The sequence below is a fragment of the Bactrocera oleae genome, chromosome 2 (assembly GCF_042242935.1).
Source record: "Bactrocera oleae isolate idBacOlea1 chromosome 2, idBacOlea1, whole genome shotgun sequence".
Lineage (NCBI taxonomy): Eukaryota > Metazoa > Arthropoda > Insecta > Diptera > Tephritidae > Bactrocera > Bactrocera oleae.
Window position 1 is genome coordinate 35,259,722 of NC_091536.1, and position 21,838 is coordinate 35,281,559.

A 21,838-nucleotide genomic window follows, 5' to 3' on the forward strand; every position below is an offset into this window, starting at 1 on the left:
ATCAAAATATCTGAAATAATTATGTGGCAGTGCGTCCCGGACCCCTTCTTGCTTGCGATCGTTCAACTTGTTTCTCGCAAAAAGCAAAAAGTGTGGACAAAAGTCATTGTTTGTGCGGGGCAAGAAGAAGCAAGCATCAACGTACGTGTATTTAAGAATGGATCGGACGGTCACATTTGTGTAAATACTTATAAATAAGGGAACATTCAATAAAAATAAATATATGAACATATTTCCTTGAAATATTTTTATTATCTCAAGAAGTAATATATGATATTAAAGTAATTGAATTGAGATATGCTAAGATCCCAACTAAAAAAATAAAATAATTTAAGCTTCATGAGTTTTAAGATTAGAACATATATGCTCGTATTCGGATTGAGCTAAACTTTTTCACGCTTACGACCTAAGACACCACAGAAGTTGAAACGCGGCCGCTTTAGCCATAGTTATTACCCTTTGTTAAATAAGCATATTGCTTCTGGAGTTTTTGTCAGTAATCCTCCTTTTTATTTCAAAAGGCTTTTCTTAATTATAAATTTTGCCATATCATTGAAATTGAAAACACAAATTTAAATAGGTATGCGTATCGATTTTTAATTCTTTGTGTCTATTTATAGTCTTTTCTCCGTTTCGCACATTTCGTGGTGTTTTTCTCTACAAATTAGTACTCAAAAAGAGCTCAGTTAACATTTCGCCTTCTTTATTCATTTACAATACATACTTTGGTTTAGATTTGGGTACACCATGCTTTTACCACGGACAACTTTATGTGGCATGTTCTTGCGGGGCAAAACATTCATATTGTTTTTATTCGTTAAAGCCGTACTGACGTAAAATATTGTACATTCTATTGCATTGAGAGATTAATCTTTGTTTATTATTAATTGCGATAATTAGTAGTAAAAAAATGAAATATTTTCGAGTATAGATATCTATCAATAAGTAAAACTTAATTAATATTCATTACTTTAATAAAGAATGATTTATTAACTTAGATAAAGTATACTTAAATTGTCTACACCACTTAGTTATTTTTAAAAATCGTTATTAAAAAAATAATTTTTAAACATTTTTTCATACAAATAACGTATATACGCATGTATATGGTAAAAGAACGTTTCCCGGGTCAGCTAGTAAGTTAATAAGATACAAATATAATTGTAATCCATTCATGATTTCGTCGAACAATGAATATTCTCCGTCGCAACAATTTTAAAATCAAGTTTTGCCTACACCTGAAGGTATTTCCCCGACTCTGATCCTTGCACGTTGGAAGAGCATAAAATGTTCGGTCACACCCGAACTTATCCCTCGCTTACTTGTTTTGTCAGCACCTAAAAGTATAACCCCGGCATTAAAATATTCGGTTACACCCGAAAGTAGCCGTGCTACTATTGATTTGAGGCGTGCTACTGCTTTTGTTTTAATATAACATCTTCGCCAATTGTCAATAACCTGATTTGCTGAATGATAAGTGAACTTACACATAATTTTTTGAAATCGGTTTTGAAAGGTTAGTAAGTTTGTGCTCTGGTGAGAACTGGTAGAACTACGTCATTCACTTACCTCTTCAATTGCTAACTAACATCATCGCCAATTGCCAATCACCTGAATTGCTGAATGATAAGTGAACTTATATATAATTTTTTGTAATCGGTTTTGAAAGGTTGGTAAGTTTGTGCTCTGGTGAGAATTGATAGAACTACGTCTTTCACTTACCTCTTCAATACAAAGTTCAAGTGGAAATTTCGTCAAGGTGAATTAACATATTTTCAACTTGAACTTTGTATTTCGATTCATCAAATAAAGCATCGAGCTATTGCAGCGTAACTTCTTTTTAAGTGGTTTTGTGGAAATCGATTTTTGCTCTCGTATAATTCTAGATTCAGGTTGTAGTTGTCATTGCTACTACAAGGTTTCCCCCATTTGTAATTCAGGCACTTGTAGCAGCCCTTTTTGTCTATTGCTTATTTAAGCCTATCATCAGTTGGTATGCTGATGAATTTTGTGCAATAAAATTTTGAAATAAGTACACATCTGCTTAAGTGATTGCGCTGCGTATTTAGATGTGTGGTTGGCCTTGATCATTTCATGTTTACAAGTTTTTATACTCTCGCAACATCTTGCTACAGAGTATAATAGTTTTGTTCACCTAACGGTTGTTTGTATCACCTAAAATTAATCAAGATTATATAAATGATCATGTCTGTGCAAGCTGTAAGTTGAGCAAAAATTGAGATATCGAAACTACTAAACGCGCGATAAAACAAGTCTAAACACGCCAGAGATATTAAATTCTATCTCTGAGATGGTATGCGAAGACTTGATATGAACCGCGTTCAAAATTAGACAGTAGGCGTGGCCCACTTTAGGAGAAAACCCATATCTTGAGATCTGCTTAACCGATTTGAACCCAATTCGGTACAGAAAATTCTTCTCTTATGTCTATGATATAGTGCAAAAATGGACGAAATCGGATTACAACCACGCATAGTTCCCATATAACAACATTTTATATTCCATTATGCAATTGCGTGAATAATGCGTTTAAAGTATGCCACCTTGTGACCAAAAACTGTCCAAATCGAACCAAAACCGTTCAAGCCCCTAGGTACTGAATATGTGGAACCCAGTGCCTATATTGTCTTTTTACCGAAAATATCGGTCGATGTGTAAGATATATAATTGAAATTCATATAATAAAATAAATAAATGAGCCTCTCTATAATACTATGTCTTTGTGTCAAAAATTGGTTGAATAGGGTCAATACTTCCTTTAGTATAAAATTTTTCCAACACCTGAAGTAATTTCCCGGGCTTTGATCCTTGCAAGTTGCGAGAGTAGAACTTCCGTATTTATTTAACTTTGTACTTTTTCATCTACTGCTTCCAATATCTTGTAAAAATTCAAAACGAGGATGAAGCGTACTGTGCCAAATTTAAGGCGGAGGAAACTAATAACATGTAATTATTTATAATATTAGGTCAAGTAAAAAGATGGCGTTATTGTCCATAGTACTAGTGTTACGTGTCGCATCATGTCATACTATACGGCGCTGAAAACGTGTTTATTCGCGCTAAAAGTTTGTCTTTGACAGTTTTTCGATTGATTCAGTTCGTCAGACTGACTCAGTCGAGCGCTCGTCAAAGATGGACACCAGCAAAGAGCAACTTTGCTATATTTTACAACTGTTTTTCGATGAAAGCGTAAAAACAGCTAAAGCGGCTGAAAACATTAATTTAGTTTATGGGCCCGATACTGTAATCGAACGTGTAGCACAAAATTTGTTTGCTAGGTTCCGTTCCGGTAATTTCGATGTCAAAGATGTACCACGCGTCGGGAGGCCTGTCGTCGAAAATTGCGATAAAATCATGGAAATAGTGGAAACAGCCCGTCACGTGAGCACTTATTTAATTGCTGAGGAACTAAAGATAAGCCAGAAAACCGTTTGGAACCATTTGCATAACCTTGGATTCAAAAAGAAGCTCGATGTTTGGGTGCCACACGAACAAACGCAAAAAAACATGATGCACCGAATTTTCATCTGCAAATCGCTACTGAATCGCAACAAAATCGACCCGTTTCTGAAGCGGATTGTGACTGGCGGTGAAAAATTGGCCACTTACGACAACATCGAGCGCAAACGGTCGTGGTCAAAGCTCAGGGAAGCGGCCCAGACGGTGGCCAAGACCTGATTGACGGCCAGGAAGGTTTTGCTGTGTGTTTGGTGGGATTGGCAAGGAATCATCTACTACGAGCTGCTCCCCTATGGCCAAACGCTCAATTCGGCCCTCTACTGTCAACAACTGGACCGCTTGAAGGCAGCACTCATCCAGAAGAGGCCATCTTTGATCAACAGAGGCCAAATTGTGTTCCATCAGGACAACGCCAGGCCACACACGTCTTTGGTGACACGCCAGAAGCTCCGGGAGCTCGGATGGGATTTCTTAATGCACCCACCTTATAGTCCGGACCTGGCACCAAGTAATTACCATCTTTCCCTGTCCATGGCGAACGTGCTTAATGGTGAGAAGTTGGCCACAAGAGAGGCCTGTTGAAATTGGCTCTCCGAGTTTTTTGCCAATAGGGACGCAGCCTTCTACGAGAGGGGTATAATCTCGTTGGTTTACGAACAAAACGGCGCATATTTGACTTAAATCGGACAAATTTACACAAAGTTATCATCTTTTGAAAAATCAATAAAAAAAAACCGAACGAACTTTTTACTAATGCATTACTACTACCACTATTTTTGTATCAGCATATCACAGAAATACTACTGTATACTCGTTTTCCTATTACATTTCTTAAGATTTCCCATAAATAAAGTTTAAAATAGCTTTGAGTTATCATTTGCGACGCAGAGGATAGTCTAAATTCAAGGCTCTGCTCCAAAAATTATAAAGTTAAAGATTAAAAAAGAATACATCCTATTCAAATTGAGTAGGGTTCATATACATAGTTGTGTTTAAGTCTATCTGAAAAATCTCAAGACTTTTTGGAGATGAAATAAAATGTTGGGATGCGCAACTTAAATAAAAAGTGCCAAATGCCTGTGCCTAAACGAAAGGAAAATCTCCGGTTAAGTTAAAAGACGTGCGTTCGCGAGTGTGGTTTTACTACAATTGAATTTTTTATTCCGTTTCTTAGAAACGCTTAGCCTAAACTTAAGCTAACGGCTTAAACTAGTGGTAATGTAAATATGTACAAAAAAGGGGTAAGTATCATATGATTACATTTCGAACTTCCATTAATTATTGAAATAGATTAAGGTGAGTATTTCACATAGGGTTGCCAAGTAAGAACTTTTTTTTTATAACAAAAAACTTGATAATTAAATTCCAATATTTTAATAATTCATTTTATATTTTAAATTAATTTAATATTTAAGTTAGTATTCATGAAGTCACTTGACGCAACACCGGCCACCTTGACAGGATCATGATCCTTCAACATGGATGGGTAGCAGGGCGAGCTTGTGAATAGGTCGCTTAATTATGCCTGCCTTGATTGCCACGTGTGCCACTCGTACCTTGCCGTCTTGCCCTTCTACGGTTCCGACGACTCGTCCTAGTACCCAATGCTGTGGTGGTATGTTGTCTTCGTGAACGAGGACGAGATTGTCGGGCTGAAGGTTCCGCTTCGGATACAACCATTTGTTGCGCTCCTGAAGGCTCGTAACGTACATTTTGGACCATTGTCGCCAAAACTGTTGCTTGAGACAGCAAACAAGTGGGCATCTCTCGCAGCAACGAATTGGGTCCGTTGCCACTTGTGCTGGTGGTAGTGCTCGGAGGGAGCACCCTATAAGTAGGTGTGCTGGAGTTAGCGCTTCGCCGTCGTTGGGGTCTTGACTCAACGGTGCGAGGGGTCACGAATTGAGGATGGCCTCCACTTCGGACAGCAGTGTTCCCAGCTCTTCGGCTGTGAGCAGCACGTTGCCCATTGCGCGTACGATGAGATGTTTGGCGGACTTCACTGCCGCCTCCCATAATCATGCGTTTTACGCTGTATATTGCTGTACTGCTTTTGAAGTGAAGCAAACGAAAACTGCGATCTACGTTTTCACGGGTGGTCGACCGCGTATTTTTATTGTAGTATATATTGGACCACAAAAATCTACACCACATATGAGAAAGGGTCGTAGCGCTCGAAGTCTTTCGACTGGCAAATTTCCGATTATTTGGATTTGCAACTTCGGCTTGTAATGAAAACAGTGTGTACAGTTTCTTATGGTTCTACTGCATGCTTCTCTGGCATTAATCAGCCATATGCGTTCTCGAAGAAGCGCAACCAACGCTTTTACCCCAGCGTGGTGGTTTCGAACCGTAAATAAGTGTTAACGAAATGCGAATTTTTATTTAGTAATAAGGGGAATTTGGCATCGTATGGGAGGGGTGCATTTAATAGGCGACCTCCTACTCGGATTAATTCGAATGAAAGCGACATGTCCGAGTACTCATGCAAAAACGGATTGAGTTTTTGCAAGTTTGCGGGTAGCGTGGTGCCTTTAGTCAGTTTTTGGATTTCATTCGCAAATTCTAAATGTTGAACCACCTGAACAATTTTCAAAAAACTCAAGTGTAATTCATCTGATGTCAGATCCCTTCCCACAGTAAGCAATTTTGGTCGTCTAATCCACTGTATTAAATATGCGACCACGCGAAGCAATTTTTGATGAGAAGAGATTTTTTCGATAAGGTCCATTATTGCATTGTTTTTCACATTTGCAGCTAATGTGAAAGTATTTTTCTTCTTCTCTAATGCTTCGTCTTCTGGAGAGAGCTGGAAGTGAGTGTTAATTGGCCACAAAGCGGGGTCTTCTAGGAGGAACTGTGGACCGCCAAACTATATCGAATTATTCAATTCGTCCACGTTGCAACCCCGAGACACTTAATCCGCAGGATTTTGTTTTGTTGGCACATGTCGCCAATATACTTTGTCAGTCAATTCTTGGTTTTCGGACACTCTATTTGCGACAAAGGTTTGTAATGTAGATGGATGTGTTTTAACCCAATGCAACACGATTTCAGAGTCTGTCCAAAATGTAATTTTCTCGAACCGTCGACTCAACATAGGCGCTACTCGTGACCATAATTTGGCAAGAAGATGTGCTGCTGAGAGTTCGAGACGCGGAAGAGACTTGGTCTTCAGCGGAGCCATTCTAGACTTTGCAGTAAGCAGCATACATTTGACACCACTAGCAGATTAGCTTCGTATGTATATGCAGCATCCATAAGCTCTTATTGAAGCATCGGAGAAGCCATGTATTTGGCAGATAGCATTCGACTCTAGGTTTACGTACCGAGGAATGCTAATAGATGAGAGCTGCAGTAAGTTGGCTTTGAAATTCTGCCAGCTAGTGTCAAGGCGCAATGGAATCGACTCATCCCAATCTAGTTTTTGGATCCATATCTCTTGCAATAAGATTTTTGCTTTGGTGACTAGTGGGGCTAATAATCCAAGAGGATCGCGAAGGCGAGCAGAGACTAACGATATGTTTCATTTAGTGGCTCGCAGATCATTAAAATTGACATCTAAAACAAATCGAAACAAGTCCTCTTTCGGCAACCAATGGATTCCTAGTGTTTTAGTTGAGTTTTTGTCATTGAAGCTTAATGACTTTTCAGTGCAGTCACTGTCGATAAATTTAGGGTGGTTCGAAAACCACTTCGTTAAGGTGAATCCGGCTGAGTTTAATATTTTAATTACCTCACTTCTTATAAGATCTAGAGACTCAAAATTTTCAGATCCTGTTAATAAGTCATCAACATAAAAGTCTCTTTTTATGGCCAATGAACCGAGTGGATACTTAGTTGTATTAGCATCGCTGAGCATTTGTAAACACCGTGTTGCGAGAAATGGTGCAGGCGCAGTGCCGTAAGTGACGGTGTTAAGTCGAAAAATCTGAATTTGCTCTGAGGGATGCTCTCTCCACACAATAAGCTGACAGTTTCTATCTTCTTCATGCATAATTATTTGGCGGTACATTTTTGTAATGTCTGCCGTTAAAGCGTACTTGTGTAAGCGAAAACGAAGAAGAGTTGAGTATAATTCTTCTTGGATGGTTGGACCTACCATCAAAAGTTCATTTAATGAAATTTGAGAAGAGACTCGACGCATCAAAGACAACTCGTAATTTTGTTGTTGTGCTCTCTGGCCTCAAAACGCACTGATGCGGAATGAAATAGTGTGGCTCACTCGGGATCTTATTATTTGTTGGGCTCATGTGACTCAGTGCTTTTTACTCATTCATGAAGTCCAGATACATTTTACGAAGTTCTGGATCTTTCAATGTTCTTCTCTCCAGGGCCTGAAACCGCCGAACTGCGGTTTCATAGGAGTGACCGAGTAACTTACGGTCAGCTTTAAAGGGCATTCTGACTTAAAGCCTTCCTGAAGGTAATACTTGAGTTGTATTAACGAAAAACTTTTCACACTCTTTTTGTTCTGGTGTGAATTTGCTGCCATGTGTTTCTGAACTAAGTTCCTCCAGAGCCCAAAACTTTTGGACTACTGAATTTATTGACGTTAAGTCTTCTTGAGCTTGGCATAATGTGCTATTTGCTTCCAGAGGAGGACTTACACTGCTGACGTATTTGCCAGACACAATCCATCCCAAAAGAGTTTTCTATAGCGTTGGTTGATTAGGACCACTTTTAATTTGGCCAACAGCTAACAAATCGAAAAAGGTTTCTGCTTCCAATAAATATCAATCCTTTGGGATTTTTGGAATTCTGGATCCGCGAATTTAATATTGTGCGGAATTTTCCAGCCATTAACATTGATGTTATGGTCTGGATGATTTGCCGAAATACATCGCATAATCCAGAATTCCGCCGAAAATTCGAAACTATTTACCCGGGACCTAACAAATGCGCTTAATTTTGCCCCGACTCTGGTGTTGGAATTTCCAATTCCTATAATATTTAACGTCCTGTTTTGACGTCGAATCCGCAATTTTTGAGCCAAATTCTCCGTCATAAAGTTGACTTGTGATCCTGAATCCAACAATGCTCTAGCGGGCAAGTATTCTCCACAGCTGGTTCTCACAAGAATAACTGCTGTTGCCAACATTACACGATCTGGTACGTTTGTCGTATGCATGGCATGTGTAGTTGTTGTTGGTTGCGGAGGAGGTGCAACAGCAAGTGAAACGGGATACTGGTGCAGTAACGTTTGGTGGGATCGATTGCACACACGACATCGATCCGCCCTGCACTTGGAGACCATATGTCCCTTACGTAAACAATTTATGCATAAGGGTACCGATTTGACAAACTCAAATCTCTGTTGCACAGAGAGAGTTTTGAAAGTGGGACAGGCGGTTAAATAATGGTCCTTTGATTTGCACTGCTGACAAGCCGGCTGCTTTGTATTTGCAGCAACTAGAGCTGACTTCGTTCTGTCCATTTGGGATTGCTTAATGTGACTTGCGCTTGCTGCGACTATGGGTCTCGTCTTCGAACACGATGCTCCTTCTGCTGATAGGTGCTGGTACCCTCTGTTCAAAGTATCTTCACAATCCTTCCACAATAGGAGCTTGTCGTAATCCAAATGTTCTTCCCACTTGGACCGGGTAATAGAGTCAACCTTTGCCATGACTATATGTATGATTATCGCATTTGTTATATGTTTCTCATCGCTCAACGATAGCAATGAGTCATAAACAGCTGACACTTCATCGATCAACGCGCGCAATGAAGGTGCTGATGGCTTTGAGATAGTTGGCAGCTCAAAAAGTTTTGAAATTGTATTGAAAAATATCAAACATTTATTATCGTATACTTTTTTGAGACTTGCCAATGCCTTCGGATAATTTTCATCCGACATTTGAAATGCCTTTACCGTTCCCAAAGCTTCTCCAGATAGACAATTAATCAAATGGTTAAATTTTTCAATATCTGGGATATTTGGATCATTATGAACCAAACTCTCAAACAAACTCATGAAATTTTTAAGTTCCGAAAATTCTCCCTTGAATTTCGGCAGATTCATTTTTGGGAGCCTTGAGCTGTGAGATGTTACAAAGGATGTTTCGGCAATAGACGTTCTATTTTTATGCCCTTCAACTCCCCTCGGGCCATGCCGTCTACATCAATTTCTTCAATCTTAGATTGGCATTTCATCAAATTTTCACTATGTGAATTTGATATATCGAGACGACATTCCAATTCGATTGGATCTAGAGACATAGTTTTCTCGAGAAGGGCCGTTTTTATGCGCAAAATGCTACTTTTCGCCACCGTCCTTTGACGTTCCTTACTTGGAGAGAGGTTGGCGAAAGTTGGCTTTGGCTTGCTCATTTTGGCTTTTTTGAATTGAAACGGTCTTACCACTGTTCAATAGTTAACGGCACTACGGAACGTTTTTTTTTTTGTAATGGCGGTAATGGTGAAAACAGCAATTTAGCGGGATTTTAAAAGTAATGTTTAATTTAATTTACCGCACTTTGTAAAAAATATATTTTCCTCATCAAAAACACTTCTGTGATTTTATTTGCGCACTCCACTGTAGCTGCCGTTTTTAAACGAATTGCCGAATGTATACATATGTATGTTGTTGCAGAAGCACTTTTGCTTTTCACTTCATTTTTTCCCTTTTTTTTTTGTTCTCGCACTAATAGGTAAGTATGTACTTTGTTATAGGATCTACCTAGGTAAGTACCTCTATATGCTGTACATATGTATATTCTGTATTAAATATTCTATTTATTTAGCACACACTGCACATAATTAGCTTTTAGTTTTTATTTTTGTGTTTTATTTAATTTATGATATTTTGTATTTTTTAATGTATTATTTCACCACTTTGCTCGTTTTTTCGCTGCACTAATACTTGTTGTTTGTATTATTTTCAAAAAAATTTTAATTTTTATTTTAGCACTCGAAAACTGAAAACTTTGTATATGTGTCGATACACTTTATTTATTTTTACTTAGGTTTGTTTTTAATCTTTGTTTTAATAAAAAATTTGGTTTTATTTTTGACACTTGTAGTCACTTGCACTCACTTAACCGAAACCCGAAAAAGAGATAATGCACAGGCAATTGCAAACGAAAAGTTAAATTAGTTTTGCGAAAAGTTAATATACACTTTAAATCTTCAGCACGCACTAAGTCCCTGCTCGGGCGCCATGAAAAATCTCAAGACTTTTTGAGATGAAATAAAATGTTGGGATGCGCAACTTAAATAAAAAGTGCCAAATGCCTGTGCCTAAACGAAAGGAAAATCTCCGGTTAAGTTAAAAGACGTGCGTTCGCAAGTGTGGTTTTACTACAATTGAATTTTTTATTCCGTTTCTTAGAAACGCTTAGCCTAAACTTAAGCTAACGGCTTAAACTAGTGGTAATGTAAATATGTACAAAAAAGGGGTAAGTATCATATGATTACATTTCGAACTTCCATTAATTATTGAAATAGATTAAGGTGAGTATTTCACATAGGGTTGCCAAGTAAGAACTTTTTTTTTTATAACAAAAAACTTTATAATTCAATTACAATATTTTAATAATTCATTTTATATTTTGAATTAATTTAATATTTAAGTTAGTATTCATGAAGTCGCTTGACGCAACACTATCTTAATGTGCAAATAAATAGAGATATAGCAGATCATGTTTTGAACAAAAAACAGAAAAATAAAAAACAGTCATATAACTAATGTTTTTGTTTTTTTTCAAGTTCGTCCCACGCTAGGTATGACGATGTCAGTTTTATGACGTCAATAGTTATTACCTTGTATTCTATGTAAATTAACTTCCTTCGATTAAGAAGTATTAAAAGCAAGAAAAAACGTTAACTTCGGTTGCGCCGAAGCTATAATACCCTTCACAAATATAAAGGCCCCTTACAAGAACTTGATTCAGAACGTTCAATTTGTATGGCAGCTATATGATATAGTGATCTGATCTGACCAATTTCTGTGGAGAATAATTTGTTGCCTTAACAATAACTCGTGCCCAATTTCATGAAGATACCTCGTCAAAAAAAAAAAAGTTTTTCATGCAAGCACTTTACTCCGATCGTTCAGTTAATATGGCAGCTATATCCTATAGTCATCCGATCTATACAATTTCTTCGGAGATTAGATTAATGCTTTAATTTAAATTCGTCAAATGAAAGAGTTTTCCATATTAACGTTCAGTTAATATGGCAGCTATATGCTATAGTCATCCGATCTATACAATTTCTTCGGAGATTAGATTAATGCTTTAATTTAAATTCGTCAAATGGAAGAGTTTTCCATACAAGCACTTCATTCCGATTGTTCAGTTTGTATGGCAGCTATATGCTGTAGTCATCCGATCTATACGTCTTCGGAGATTGGATAAATGCCTTAAATAATAACACATGTCAAATTTCGTGAAGATACCTCGTCAAATGAAAGAGTTTTCCATACAAACACTCGATTCCGATTGTTCAGTTTGTATGGCAGCTATATGCTATATGATCATTTATATATATACTTTATATGGTCTCCGCCGTTTCCTTCTGGGTGTTACAAACTTCGTGGCAAACTTAATATACCCTGTTCAGGGTATAAATATATGGTTTTCCGAGAACGCGCGGAGTGTGTTCCGATGGCTAAATGAGCTCTTTATTTCAATTTACTCTTATTTATACATTTTTCTTATTTGCTTAACTCTTACAATAAAGAGAGTGTCAATTACAATATAAGCTTATTCAGTAATTGGTTTTATATTTGCTATTGTTTACATTTTGTGTTCAGTAATTGGTTTTATTGTTTACATTCTGTGGGTGGTCTTAGCTGAACGAAAAAGAATATCAGTTACTTAAATAAGCAAATATGCTTATTAAGAAGCTGTGTTATTGCTAAGTGTAAGGATACAGTTTTGTTTATAATTAGCGTAAAGCTACTGTGTGGAGGCTGCCGTTAACTCCCCCCTCTCTACGAAAAATCGTCCCCGATTCAATATCTTTTTTCGATAGATTATTTATTTTATCTAAAATAGCGTTAAATGCTAATTTTTGAGATTCTAAATTTTTATTTATTTTGGAAGTTTTATAAGATTTTTTAAATTTTACAATCCTATAAATTATGTACATTATTAACAAAATTACAATTATGTGAAATAAAAATGAATGATGTTTAAAAACTTTCATTCGTTCAGCTAAAATATTTATGTTTTCAAATTTCAATTCTTTATTTTTTGTTTCAATATATTCTATAATTTCAAAGTTATTAATATGCTTGTTCTTTACATATTTCCAAATTTTGCAGTCGACATTTTGTATTGTTAATATTTGTATAATTCTCAAAAGTAACAAGCTAAACTCTATTTATGGCATAGCCATCAACTGTGTTATTTCGAGAGACTAATATTTCTCCTTCTTTAATTACATTTAATTCTTTATTTTTTATACTCTCGCAACTTGTTGCTACAGAGTATAATAATTTTGTTCACCTAACGGTTGTTTGTATCACCTAAAACTAATCGAGTTAGATATAGAGTTATATATATAAATAAATGATTAGGATGAAGAGACGAGTTGAAATCCGGGTGATTGTCTGTCCGTCCGTCTGTGCAAGCTGGAACTTGCGTAAAACTTGATATATCTTACTTGGTACACATGTTTCTTGATACCGTAAGACGGTTGGTGTTGCAGATGGGCGTAACCGGAACACTGCCACGCCCACAAAACGCCATTAATCAAAAACAAATAAATTGCCATAACTAAGCTCCACAACAAGATACAAGACTCTTATTTTGCTTAACCGATTTCAACCAAATTCGGTACATAATAATCTTCTCATATATCTATGTTATAGTACGAAAATGGATTACAACCACTTCTATTTCCCATATAACATCATTTTAAATTCCATCTGATTTTTTCATTTTTCAGTATGCAAATCGAGCAACAATGATTATAACGGGGTAAAACTTTGCGTGAATAATACGTTTAAATTATGCCACCTTGTGATTAAAAATTATCTAAATTGAACCAAAACTGTTCAAGCCCCTATGTACTAAATATGTGGACCCCAGTGCCTATAATTGACTTTTTACCGGAAATAGTGGTCAACATAGAACAAGCCGGTAAGATCCACAAAGAAATCTAAAACGAGTATACCATTTGACTTTGCGAGAATATAAAATGTACGGCTACATCCGAGCTTAGCCCTTCCTGACTTGTTTAAGGTAGTCGTACGACGCACCGACCATTATCTGATCTAATAGTTCTGGCTTTGTAAAAGTCTTCACAATACTATTCTTCTGAGGTTGTGATTGATATGGGAGAACTCTTCTAACTCCCAAAATTTCTTTAGTTGTGAATTGAGGTATTCATTTCTGATTTCCTCAAATTGAGTGGTCATGGTGGTAACTGGTTCCGTAACTAGTCCACTTAGGATCCAGCCAAATATAGTATTTTGTGCCAGAAGTGTGTTTGAAATTTTCTCAGTACCTTCGAGTATGATCTGTGGCATGAGCGCTGCCTAATAGAACATCTATTTGAGCGGGGGTGTTGCAGTTTGGATCTGCTGGCTTTAGGTGGAAATCTTTTGCCAATGCTTTGTACTTATGCGATAGCTTGAAGAATATTTGTTAGTTGCGGTTAGATTATAGCTTCTGCTTGAATGTGCTTATCCGCTTTGTGGGAAGTAAGGGTAATGGGGCAGATTTTGTTTGAGTGTTGGACTACTCTTCCGACCATTCGCTTGATTTCATAGTTGGCTAGTTTTGTTGCAGTTGTAGCCTATTATGAGCTCTAGACGCTATGAAAGATCGTTGTGATCCTTGGTCTATTAAGGCCCTAAGCTTAAACAGTTATCCTCGGTGTTCGATGGAGACGATTGTCGTTGGTAGTAGTACGCTACTTTTATTTTCAATGTGTAACGATTGGACACTCACTTCCCAGACAGTTCCGAGAACCTCACAGGGGAGCATATAATGGAGAGTGAAGTAAGCTCAGAGACCCCTTCACTAGACATAGTGTCAGATGACAATGTTTATTGGGCAATAGGCAGCTTCAAGCCTTATAAAACGCCGGGACCAGACGGTTTATTCCTGGCCCAGTTACAGCAATCCCTGAGCTACACAATAAACTGGATAACAACCATGTTTAGAGGGGCGCTGAAATTAAGCTATATTCGATCGACATGGAGGGAAGTTAAGGTAATATATATCCCAAAGGCGGGCAAAAGCTCACATATTAATCCAAAGGATTTTAGACCAATTAGTCTTTCATCATTTATTTTAAAAACTCTGGAAAGACTAATAGAAATACATATAAAGGACATACTAAACCCAAGAAAAATGGCAGTTTCGCAGCATGCGTACTCGAAGGGTAGATCCACAGAAACGGCATTAAGCTCAGTGGTAGCAGAGATTGAAAAATCTCTGGAAATAAAAGAATACACCCTCGTAGCCTTCCTAGACATAGAAGGTGCCTTTAACAACATCCAGCCGAAGGCCATATTGAGCGCGCTTAAAGATCTGGGCATATCTGAGCCTCTCCAGAAATTAATTGAACAGATGCTCTTGGGCAGGTCAATTATTTCAACGCTGGGAGCTTCAACGGTGTACAGATCCCCAAGGAGGCGTGTTATCCCCACTTCTCTGGGTCCTGACAATGAATAAAATGCTTGTGGATCTAGAAAAGAAGGGGGTACATGTTGTGGCCTACGCTGATGATGTGGTAGTCTCGGTTAGGGGCAAGTTCCCGAACACCCTCGCTAGTCCGATGCAGACAATACTAAACGAGATTAATCGATGGGCCGTATCATGCGGACTGAATTTAAATGCTAGCAAGACAGAACTAGATTTTTTTACTAAGAAACACAGTACTCCCGAAATCACGCCGCCATTTGTAAATGGCACCAGGCTAACGATAGGGGATAAAGCAAGCTACTTGGGACTAATTTTGGACAGGAAGCTTTCTTGGAAACAAAACCTGGAAGCGAGGGTAATGAAAGCTGCTACAGCGCTTTACACATGTAAAAGAATGGTGGGGCCCAGGTGGGGACTGACACCTCGGGTGGCTCACTGGCTGTACACAGCAATTGTAAGGCCGATCATGACCTACGGGATAGTAGTATGGTGGCCGATTACAGAAAAGAAATATGCGATTAGAAGCATGGAAAGTATACAAAGAGCAGCTGGTATTTGCATCAGTGGAGCTCTCAGAACTACGCCAAGCCAGGCACTCAACATAATTTTACACTTGCTGCCAACAGACTTATATTGCAAGCAAATGGCAGCGAAGTCAGCTCTGAGACTGAGGGAAGCCTCCCTACTAGTCGCCTGCAACAAGGGGCATTCTAGGATACTTAGGAAGTTCCCGTTTCTTCCCATAACTACTGATTTTCGCAATCCGGGGGAGCTGAACCTAAATCCGGTCCTCAATATTGCCTTTCCCTCCAGAGAAGAGTGGGAAAGGGATGTAGTGGACAAGGAAGAAGGGATTAGCTTCTATACGGATGGTTCCAAACTGGATAACCGAGTAGGCGGCGGTGTCTTCTCGGCCAAATTAGATACCAAAATCGCCTTCCGGTTACCAGACCACTGTAGTGTCTTCCAAGCAGAGGTCACTGCAATTAAAGAAAGCCTTCTTGTACTAACAAAAAGCGTAATCACAACAAGAAGTGTATTTATATATACAGACAGCCAAGCGGATTTGAAATCTCTGATGTCTCATAGGATTTCGTCGAAGACAGTGAAGGATTGCCATGATCTTCTAGCGGATCTGTCATCCTATTTCACTGTAAATCTGCAATGGGTTCCAGGACACAGTGACATCCCTGGTAACTGCGTAGCAGATGAACTAACCAGAACAGGCACCACCCTACAACTAGATCCTGGTAAGGTAGACATAAATATGCCTCTGGCTACGTGTAGATACCTAATCGACAAACATGTCATTAATATAGCCGAGTGTCAGTGGAATCAATCCCTGACCTGCTCAACCAGCAGGCAAACGTGGCAAGAATGGAATATGAGCCGCACATGCCGACTGTTAAAATTCAAGAGGAATGATATAAGAACTCTCGTAGGAGTACTAATAGGCCACTGTCTAATAGGCAGACATGCAAGTAGACTTGGCGCGCCATATAACGACTATTGTAGAAGCTGCCAGGAAGTAGAAGAGGAGGAGACCATTACACATCTTCTATGCGATTGCGCAGCACTATATAGGAAAAGAATCGCAACCATCGGTCGTGGGTTTCTTGACGACGTCTCGGAGGTTGCACAGATAAAACTTGTCTCACTGATGAAGTTCATCAGAAGTACGGGGTGGTTCAGAGAGGAGCCAATAGAGTGAGGGGATCACAGTCCCAGTGGTATCACAATGGGCCTCCTAAAGGCCTAAGTGTGTCGAATGACAGCCACATTACCTACCTAGCTACGATTGGATTTTTAATGCCTTTGACCAGCATGGTGCTTCATGGCAATTTTCGGGATTTGCTGTTGCAACTAAACCCGTGGCTCTTTTCACATTTGCGCTGTTTGAGGGTGAGCTGGAAAATGTGCTGTAATGCAGCATTGAATGATGTCGTTTATAACAATAAACGCAATTAAATTAGCTTTGGCATTCTTTAAGTGGATGCGCATGTGACAGGCAATTTGTACAAAGTCTATTTGTTTTTACAAAATTGTTTCGATAGATAATATTCAATTTTTTGAATCACTCGCAAGATTTGAGCTTATGCCCCCCTGTACATAGTTCGCATGACGTTTGTTTGTACTATTCAAATGTGAACGTTTGATTTTTGAAGAAGCTTCTATTTAAATTGTTGTTGCTACTGGCTTGAGGTCTATTGAAGCTTATTTTTAGGTCGTGTTGAACGCTTTTCGTTCTGACTATTTGTTTGTCTACACTTTCTGCGATTTCGTATTGGGTAGTTAGGAAATCTTTCATTTGTTGCCACGTGGGGCATTTTCTTCGAGATTAGAGCGATTGCTCCCATAGAGGTAATGATTTTTTTGGTAATGCAGCCGTACATATGTTTACCAGAATAGGGTCCCAGCTGTCTGTGGGAATATTTTGTGTCGATAGAACCGACAAACAATTAGAAACAGTGGATTGTAGTCTAATAAATTCTTCACTTGTTTTGATCAATATTCTTTCGTCTTCGTATCTTGCTTTTAGCTGCTGCTAGTGCGAACTGTTTTACTATTACGCCTGCTTGACCATTTGTTTTTTTATCGGAGGTGATACAATTTTTGTGCATTTGATAATTTTGGATGGTTGATGTATACGGCTGTAAACATGTCCCGGAAGGACGGCCAATCTTCATAACCTCCATTTAATATGTCTGTGTTACATTCGCACACATCGAGATGGATGCCTGAACTTGCCTCTTGACTTTAAATTTGTGGCAGCTCTACTCTCGGATGTGGAGTAGGTGCAATAGCTTTTATTAGCTTTAATTGATTGGAGATCAAAGCTTTTGTAGCTTCATACTGGTCTAAGCAGTTTTCATAATGGCGAAAGCCGAGGTTTTAAAATTTTGTTGTAGATCTGATGATTCAGTTTCTACTATGGCGTTTTCAGACGCTTGGAGACGAGTCCAAAAATTATTAAGATTTTCTTTTTCGATTTCTCATACCGATTCAGAATTGTCCTGAATCGGTGAAGATGAAAACCTAGTGCAGTATCTTATTAACCTGGCACTTTCTGAAATAAATAAATCAACCTGTTTTGAGCGTGTACCTCCAGGTGCATGTTATTTATTATCAACATTTATCATTTTATTTATAGGTATGTTTAAATAAGTGTCGAAAGGAATTAAAATTTTCTCAGTGTAAACTGATTTGAATAAAGCAATAAAGTTTATTACTCCTTTCGGTAAGTAAGTATTTGTTATTTCTTTAATATTGGTAAAACGTTTATTAATATATTATTTAGTAGTATTTATATAAATATATATTGGTTTTTTTTTGGGCCGCAGTTTTTATTAATTTGTATTTAATGTCCGATTGTTTTGTATAAATGTACACCCTAATATATGAACTTGTATGTATGTATTTATGTGCTTGTGCAATTGAGAGCTCGTTAAAGAGATCAATGCATTTTTTTATTTCGTACGCAATCCTGCTTGTTTTTGTTCGCCAAAAACAAGGGACATTGCTAGATAATTGCCAATTAGGACTGAGAATAAGTGTATATACATGTATGTATATATTTGCATTAATTTCTGTTAGCAGGTGTTTTATTTATTTTATGATTTGTTTTTTTTTTTGTATTTTGATACAAATATTTTTTAAAAATTTATATTTCCGTTTAACGCCGTGTTAATTTAAAAAAACCCAATGTCATAAGGCAGAGTCTTTACCGTATATTTTTGCAATATAGTTGTGCTTATATATTTTTGCAATAAAAAGGTAGCGCAAAAACGGAATTGGAAAGAAAGTATTTCCTGTTGCTCTCTTGTATACGTAAATATTAATATTTAAAGTGTAAATATGTGTAAATGATGCGTGTAGATATGTTATGAATATATATTATATATTGAATTGTTTGCATATATAGTAAGCCAATATGCATATATGTATGTATGTTGTTCTGCTTTTTTTTTTGTATTTTCTTTTATATATTATAATTTTTCTGGCCTTGCTTATTTTTTCTATGCAATCCTGCTTATTGCTTTGTTAAGCATAAGTGGTATTGCCGTGAAATTGTTACAAGTAAAGTACTTAAATTTATGTTTTGTTAGAAGAGCAAGTGTGTTCTGAGTACACAAAGCCAAGCAATAGGTATAGGTAAAATAAATTTTGACTTACAGATTTTATATTAGTATATAAAACCGTATTTTTATATACATATATGCATATTATAAATTTTGAAATAATTGATTGAATACGCTCACATTGGTTTTCCTCAAGGGGTTTTTGGAGGGTGTATATTTGTAAATACAAGTATATGTGCTTGTGCGTTTGTCCCGGTGTCTGTCCTCTTCGGCATTCAGCTGCCTAGCTCCTTATGCGTGTTTGTTTGGTTAAATTGTTTTTATGACCGCGCCCGCTTATTTCAGTTTCGCGACATTTTATTTTTTGTACAATATTTTGTTTTTGATGCACACACTTTTATGCATATATTTGTTTGAGGGATCGCGGCCGTTTATTTTTTTTTTTATTGTTTATTTTTGTATAATGCACTGTTTTATTTTCCAGCTTTTTTTTTTGTTCTTTTTAAGTTTTGTCACCCTAATTTGCACTGATTTTAATACATATTTGTTAATTTGTATGTTGTACTGAACTTTATAACACCGCACACATACCTATATGTAGGTGTATCTTTTTTTTTTTTTAAATTAAAAGGAGACTTTAATTTTATAAAAATATATTGTTACAATTAAAATTATTATAGATGAAGGAGGCCGGTGGTGAGCGAAGCGATGTGTCCATTGAATTCCGCCAATGTCCGGATTCTCCTTCGGCTGACCATGAAATTTAAAAGCGCGCGGAGCGGTGTCGATCAGAGCTAACTCGGATGGTGGTCGAAACAAATTAGCTTCAGCGAATGTGTGTGGGATGGTATGTTGAAATTCAGACTCATTTAACAAGACACAAGGAATGAAAAATCGATGCCATACTTATTTAAATTTGTGTTTCCAATTTCAATGATATGGCAAAATTTATAATTAAGAAAAGCCTTTTGAATTAAATAGGAGGATTACTGGAAAAAACTCCAGAATCATAATAAAATAAACATTTAAAATGCAATTTTTCCAACTTTTGTAAGTGCGTTCCGTAAGCAATATGCTTATTGAACAAGAGGTAATAATAAAACCATGACTGAAGTGGCCGCGTTTCCACTTTTGTGTTGGCTTAGGTCGTAAGCGTGAAGGAAGCGTAAAACTCATTGGCTAAATGAGCCTACGTCGTCCCGAAAACATACACGCCAACACACCTAACACAATCTACACATCAACTAACACAATCTACATCACACATCAGTAACATTCACCACATCACCTCTCGCAACATTCACCACCTCACCTCACGCAACATACACCTCACACAACGACACTACCACCCAGGATATCCAACACACCGGCGATCACCCCACCAACCATCAACAAAACCAAAACACGGGTAGCGGCTGGCCTCTTTTGTGTATCAAAATTCGAAGCGGACATCTCGTCATCGTTCTGATTCCCGTTGAAGTATCGGGCCTGAGCCGGACAATCAATCCTTTTTTCTATTTTTTTACATTTTTTGCGCTGCGTCGCAATTGACGTTGTATTAGGTGGGTGTTCAATATATTAGAATTCAGTTTATTCAATTGTTGCGAAAAATATTCAAGTTTATTCAATTAATGCGAAACGATATTGAAGAGTGAGTGGTGAGTTGGAATAAATACATGGTCCTTCGAGTCTAAAAGACAGGCACTACAGATATACTAGCAAGCAAACAAAAAAAAAAGCTAAAAATTATATATTATATATGTATATAAAGTGAACAAAACGCAAAGTGCAGTGGAACGTGGAACCGTGAAAACAAAAAGCTATCTAAAGGAAAAACAAAAAACATCAAAGTGCTGTAAAGTGTATTAAACACATATACAAAAAGTTTTTTATACATAGTGCATATGTGTTTTCCGAAAAAAAAAAATAATAAAAAATAAAACAAAACACCCTTATGTGCATATTGACAACAAAAAATAAGTGGCTAAAAAGTGGTGTGACAAAAACCAAAAAAAAAAAAAGAGATAAAAGCTTAAATTATATTTTAAATAACATTTAAATAACAACAATAAAAACAAAGCGGGCGCGAAAATAATCCCAAAATCAAACCGGGCGCGAGCTGAACAACAAATTTAATATCATATACAAATATACATTCGGGCGCGGAGTAACAAAAACCACCACAAAAAGCAACACCTAGCATACATACACGTAACTATTGTATACAAGTATACACGCAATACATATTCTCCAAAAGCCCTTGGAGGAAATCAAAGTGAGTCCATTCGATTCCTTTTCTTATATTTATGCACATACATATGTATATTCATTGCGAATTACAGATTATATTTTGTACAAAACTGTAATAAAACATCAAAAAACCGTTCAATATCTTGTTAACGGGTGCCAATTTGGTCTAACTTACCGGTTTAAATTGCGGGTTCAAATAACGAAAAACCGTTTATTGTATTATATATGTACATTCATACACATACATATACGACAGATATATATATGTATATAATATATAATAATTGACTACCTGTATCTGCTTACCTTCGTGTATTCAAACACAATATACACAAAAAAAAAACCCAAATTTAAGTATTTCAATACTTACAAATTTTTCCGGCAATACCCCTTACGCTTAATTAAGCAGTAAGCAGGATTGCGAAATAT

General features: G+C 37.2%; 2 protein-coding genes across 11 annotated transcripts in view; one reads left to right on the forward strand and one right to left on the reverse strand.

Annotated features, from left to right (window-relative positions):
- Positions 1–20,434, forward strand: part of LOC138858919 (uncharacterized) — a 29,891-nt gene extending 9,457 nt beyond the window's left edge. Inside the window, exon 2 of the mRNA XM_070112973.1 lies at positions 19,840–20,434. The gene's annotated coding sequence lies outside the window, so the exon portion shown is untranslated. The remainder of the gene's footprint in view (positions 1–19,839) is intronic.
- The window catches only part of nAChRalpha4 (nicotinic acetylcholine receptor alpha4), a 946,244-nt gene that overhangs the window by 613,442 nt on the left and 310,964 nt on the right, over positions 1–21,838 (reverse strand). The window lies entirely within an intron of this gene.